Below are 5,876 nucleotides of genomic sequence, written 5' to 3'. Positions count from 1 at the left end.
CAATTATTTAGACTGGTCTTTTGTTCCTCATGACGACTGTGACATTCTGCCTCCTGTCTGACCAGCTCCGACATTTCTGATAAAGATACCTAGGATGAGCATACGAAGTGGCAGCCCTAATTCCCAATCAGTTCCACGTGAGAGCGGACAGACAGGCTGCAACTGCAGACCCTAGGCTAGTCAGCAGCGGGAGTGTGGGATCGGTGGTGTACGGGCTGAGAGGGACGCAATTTCTCGCCGTAATCGGATCACCGGCGGATGAGTCGGCGGCCGTGGCGTTAGCGGCTGCTGAGCAGGACCGCACGGTACACAGGCCTCGATGAACGAACAAGTCTGGCAACGGCGGCGCGGGAAACTTAGTTGCCACTGTGCGCGCCTTCTGCACAGAGGTGCGGAGGAAGTTTCTTATCCCTGCGGCATCGTTAAAGCGTAGATATTTCTGCAGTGAATGTCGGTACTTTTCTGTGACTATAACGTGAAGAGGATCCAAACACTTAGTTACTTTACCTACGCGTGTTTGCCACTTGGCAATGGCCTTGCCAAAGTGGATACACCGGTTCCCGTGAGATCACCGAAGTTAAGCGCTGTCGGGCGTGGCCGGGACCTGGATGGGTGACCATCCAGGCCGCCACGTGCTGTTGCCATTTTTCGGGTGCACTCAGCCTCGTGATGCCAATTGAGGAGCTCTGATCAAAGAAAACCATCATAACGACCGGGAGAGCGGTGTGCTGACCACGCGCCCCTCCTATCTGCATTCTCATTGAGGATGACACGGCGGTCGGATGGTCCAGATGGGCCACTTGTGGCCTGAAGACGGAGTGTGTAAAAAAAAAATGCGAATTAACAATTTTACATGTTCGAGCCTTTTTTCTTTCATATCGCACATCATCCAAGCATGATTTCTGTCGGTCACTTCCGGAAAGTTTTAATTATGTCCGCGTCTATTCACAAAATACACATTATTTGTGTTTGCGCAGTACCTAGTACAATTTGCACCAACCACGCAAGCCGGCCGGAGTGACCGAGCGGTTCTAGGCGCTATAGTCTGAAACCGCGCGACCGCTACGGCCGCAGGTTCGAATCCTGCCTCGGGCATGGATGTGTGTGATGTCCTTAGGTTAGTTAGGTTTAAGTAGTTCTAAGTTCTAGGGGAATGATGACCTCAGAAGTTAAGCCCCATAGTGCTCAGAACCATCTGAACCAACCACGCATGGCTTTTGACAAAAGAGTTCCGTGGCAAACTCGGATGGAACTCAGGGAACCGTGACCACTGTAATCATAATGAAGAAAGACACCGTTTGGGCCAAGTACCAAGTGAACCAATTGAGTTTTTCCTCTTTATATACACTGGTGTCCAAAATTAAAGCAAAAAACTGCAATTTCCCCGTCTCGTGTCTAATGCACGGTATAATCATACGAACTGTCGACAGACGTCCGTACAATGGTGACTTGCACGGAAGGTGGCATTCCGGTCAACGGACAACCAAGCCATCGATGGCGTCTGAGCACCTATCAAATGGGGTAGTGTGTGCCGGGTAGTCCTACATCTACAATCTCTGTGTACAAAATCACAAAGAAGACGCCTACCAGAACCTCTGGGGTGGAGGGCCATAAGGAGAATGGAAGCAGGAGAGTCGCAAACTGATGTGGCCCTTTGGTTTAACGTGAATCGTTCTGTTGTGACCGAAACACTAAAGACAAGGGCAGAGCCGACCATGTGTGATACCAGAAAGACAGGAGTGTTACTTGGCTGTACGGGCACGACGGTACCGCCTTAGTACTGCACGGCCTGGCATTTCACGTCGCAGCATCCACTGGACGTGTTGTATCGAGACAAACGGTGACAGAAGGCTTCGGCAGAGTGGCATGTATTGTCGGAGGCCTATTGTATGTGTACCTCCGATGCGTCTTCACAGAAGGGAATGTCTACAGTGGATTTATCAACATGCCACATGGACGGTCGAAGAGTGTGCCAATGTTGTTTTCACAGATGAGTCCCGATTTAGTCTGGAGAGTGATTCTCGATAGACTCGTATCTCGAGGGAACGTGGAACATGATTTCTGGGACCAAAAATTGTGGAAAGAGGCTGAGATCGAGGAGGATCCCTAATGGTGTGGGCAGGGATCATGTTTACCGTACGAACCCCTCTCCATGAAATTGCAAGGTGGATCGGCAAGGTTTAACTGCTGTCAGGTATAGGGACAAGTTTTGGGATCTCATCTGCGGTTGTTGCGAGGTGCTGTGGATCCAGACGTCGTATGGACGGGCCATAATGCTCGACCTCATAAAGCACGGGTGGATGGTGCTTTCTTGCGAAACGATAAATGTTGGACGCATGACGTGGCCTGCTCGCTCTCCAAATTTGAATCCTATAGAGCATGTCTGGGATGTACTAGGGAGACACGTTGCATCACGCCAGCATCCACTAACCACTCTCCGAAACTTGCTAGCAGCTCTGCAGAAAGAATGGGCGTTATTGCTTCAACAAGAGATTGATGACATCATTCACAGCATGCCCCGTCGTTGTCGGGCCTGTATTGCAACGAGATGTGGTCGCACCCCATACTGAGCACATTAACCAGTTGTCGGAATGTGTGTGCAAATCCGTTAAGTTGGAAAAAACGAAGAACGTTTTTGTCTACTGTTATGCATATAGCAATTATTTATATTCTGTATCCTTTACTAACACATATTTATGCTGTTTTATGCAAAATAAACGCAACCTTTGCAAATGTACACGCACCTGATAAGTAAATTACCTATCAAATACATACGAGGAATAAATAAATAAATAATTATTCATTGTGATCGAAATTAGTCATCATTTTCGGAGCAACAGACGCATAATTAAAGAAATATAAAGCTGCTCCTCGATGAAACCCAATTAGCCCAGTAGTAATGCCCTTTTATGAACGATAACATTCTGTCGTGCTAGTTGCCGCTGAACGCATTAAAATATTCCTTTATTCTGCGTTCACTACTGGACAGTTCTGCTGAATAATCAGTTTCAAATGATTGTCTGAAGTACATATCAGGTCTAACACAGTTAAAATTGAGTAAATAAAGGACCACTGGCTATTTAGTCGAAATAATTGGAAAAGGAGCTACATGGCATATTCCATTAAATGTTCACTCTTCGGTTACGGTGCAAACATTTATTGACGCATACAATAGCAAAAATGCAATAATTTTACTATGTTCCCTTGTCAGTCCTTCGAATAAACAACCAATGAATGTTTCATATTTTTTAGTCTAACCGTGCTTCAACTAATGTACATTTCAGATGATTAATTGTAAACGACTACACCACCGAAACTACGAAATAATGCGTGCAAAGTGAGATATATTAATTCAGTCAACGGCACCCAGAATTGCAGATAGTTTAGTGAAAGGGTGCGTGGTGGCTGTGAACTTTACTGCTGGTCGAAGAGTTTGTAGTGTCTTACATCTTTGTTCTATGTAGTCTTATTACGCAATTTCCGATCTACATTGCACTGTAAACTTAAAGAACGTCTTTTAACAAAACGACTGCTAAAAACTTTGAACACAAAACAATAAAGTTGGCGTGAAAGTACCAGTATTATCTAAGCCAAAAATGAATTCCTGAGCAGAACATGTGAAGTTTTTTTAACTAAGGCCATCTACTAAGAGAGTTCGTGAATAACAAACAAACGATCAGTTCTGTATTTCATACAGAAGCTTTTGAACTGTTGGGCTGCAGAACAACGCTGAAGATTACGCGGATAGATCGGGTAATGGTGGTGGGGGGGACTGAATCGAATTGATGTGAAAACAATTTTCTAAGCATAACGTGACACAAAGAATGGATCGACTGATATGATACATCGCGAATTATGAAGGAATCGTCAGTTCGCTAGTGAAAGGAAGTGTGGGGGAGAACATACCGTAGAGGCAGACCAAGGCTTTAATACAGCAGGTTCAAATGAATGTAGATTGTTATGCTCATGAGACGAAGCTTGTACAGGCTAGACTAATGTGGAGAAATACATCAAACCGGATTTTGGATTTAAGATTGCAACATTAACAGCAACACACAACGTTTTGATGGCAGCTAGATTAGTGTGCTACGAATGGTTCGGAACAGCAGAGGGGCCACTTTCTGAATACATCCTTTATGGCTGCGCGATAAATAAGTGAAAATGTTTTCGAGGTAAATAGTAAACCACAACAATTTTCAAAAAACAGGAGTTTTGTAATATTAGATGTAATATAGGTACGTATGTCTCTCAGTTGGAAAAGCTTTAAACACTTTTGCACGGCCTATGAAGGGCAGAAATTGTTGAATACACGTTACAACATTTACATAGATTTTTGGCGCCTTATAAAATGATTTACTTTGGATCTTTTTCGACCCAAGTCTGGTGCACGTCACTGTGATATTAAGTATTACAGAGGATAATAATATCGCATAATTTGTTGGGACTACAGCCAAAGTCATAAGATTTCACTAGCGTGTAACACATCAGTAATTAGCCATCATTAACATTGTTAGCGACTGTGATCGCAGGCACTCTCATACGGACGTGTTCGGCGAGAAAAAAAAGTAATTCATTTGTTACTTAATGTTAAGTGACTAGCTACAGAACACGAAGGTAACTGGTATGAAGCAGCTTACAGTGATGTGGTAAAGGTCGTTAGTGTGTTCAAGCGCTCAGAAATGTTGAAATATAACAACCCACGCTCCCGATCTTGTTTGGGTAATGGTGCGGGACGTTTCAGGCGTATAAAATAACGAAGTGGACGGACGCGAGTATCAGATGAGCGTATGTAGTATTTGTTAACAACGGCGGCAGCGGCGGCGGCGGTGGTGGTGGTGGCGGCAGCGCGCTGCGCAAAGGGCCCAGGGCGGAGACCTGGCCTGCACTACCGGCCGGACAATAGGGACAAAGCCCGCGCCGATACAATGGCCGGCCCGCGCGCTGGCTAAAAAAACCCCGTTCGACGACCGCGTGACGGCAGCCGCTCTCCCAGCCCCGAGGGGACGCGTGCGGTGCGCGCCCCACCGCCAAGTGCGCCAAGTCTCCGTCTGTTTCCCGACTCTCCGACTCTGACCCGACTCTCCGACTCTGACGTGTATTGGAGTGTTGGAAGTCCCTTCATCACGCACGATGAGAAAAAAGTACATCTTCCGTGCGTTTATCGTACGCAGAGAACAGCATATGCTCGATTCGTCTTCGACATTAATATTGTCATCCTGTTCGCGAAGACAGCATTAATGAGAACACTTGCTCAGTTTTACAAGAAAGCGGAGAGCTACGAATGTGAGTTCTCAGAAGACGTCGTGAACTGATTCGCCATAACAACTGTCGTTACCCCTCTCGCGTTTACAAATTTTTGTCGTTACAGTCATATACAGCTCTCCACGCTTGTCTATCCTGTACAAGCCCCTTTATCTCTGCATAACTACTGCACCCTACATCCATTAGAATATACTTACTGCGTTCAGGCCTTAGTCTCCTTGTACAATTTTTACTCAGAATATCTATTTCCATTTCTACGTTAACCATTCTATTATGCCTCAGAATGTATCCTAGCGACTATCCGCTCTTGGACTGGCGTTCTGCATATTTCGTACAAACTTAATTATGTATACGTATAATAACAACAACCTCGTGTGGGTCAGTCGCCTGGTGCAAACCCTTCTGGTGAGTCCCACTTCGGCGACTTGCGTGTCCTTAACCTACCACAGACACGCAACCGGCAAAACAGAACTTACTGTTTAACGTGGACTCCAAACCACTTGTTGATTCTGACGACTCTTCACATCGTTGAAAGGTGAAGATTGGGTAAAACGGAACACTGAGAATGCGTGGTCCAACCGACATTCGAGCCCGCGAACTCTCAGTTTCCAGGA

At 45.7% G+C, this 5,876-nt stretch overlaps 1 pseudogene; it reads left to right on the top strand.

The window, feature by feature from the left end:
• The first annotated feature begins 526 nt into the window (after positions 1 to 526).
• Positions 527 to 644, top strand: LOC126426849 (5S ribosomal RNA; annotated as a pseudogene).
• The last annotated feature ends 5,232 nt before the right edge of the window (positions 645 to 5,876 follow it).

The sequence above is a fragment of the Schistocerca serialis genome, chromosome 1 (assembly GCF_023864345.2).
Source record: "Schistocerca serialis cubense isolate TAMUIC-IGC-003099 chromosome 1, iqSchSeri2.2, whole genome shotgun sequence".
Lineage (NCBI taxonomy): Eukaryota > Metazoa > Arthropoda > Insecta > Orthoptera > Acrididae > Schistocerca > Schistocerca serialis.
Note: the sequence above shows the minus strand (reverse complement) of the source record. Positions and strands in the feature narration are given on the sequence as shown.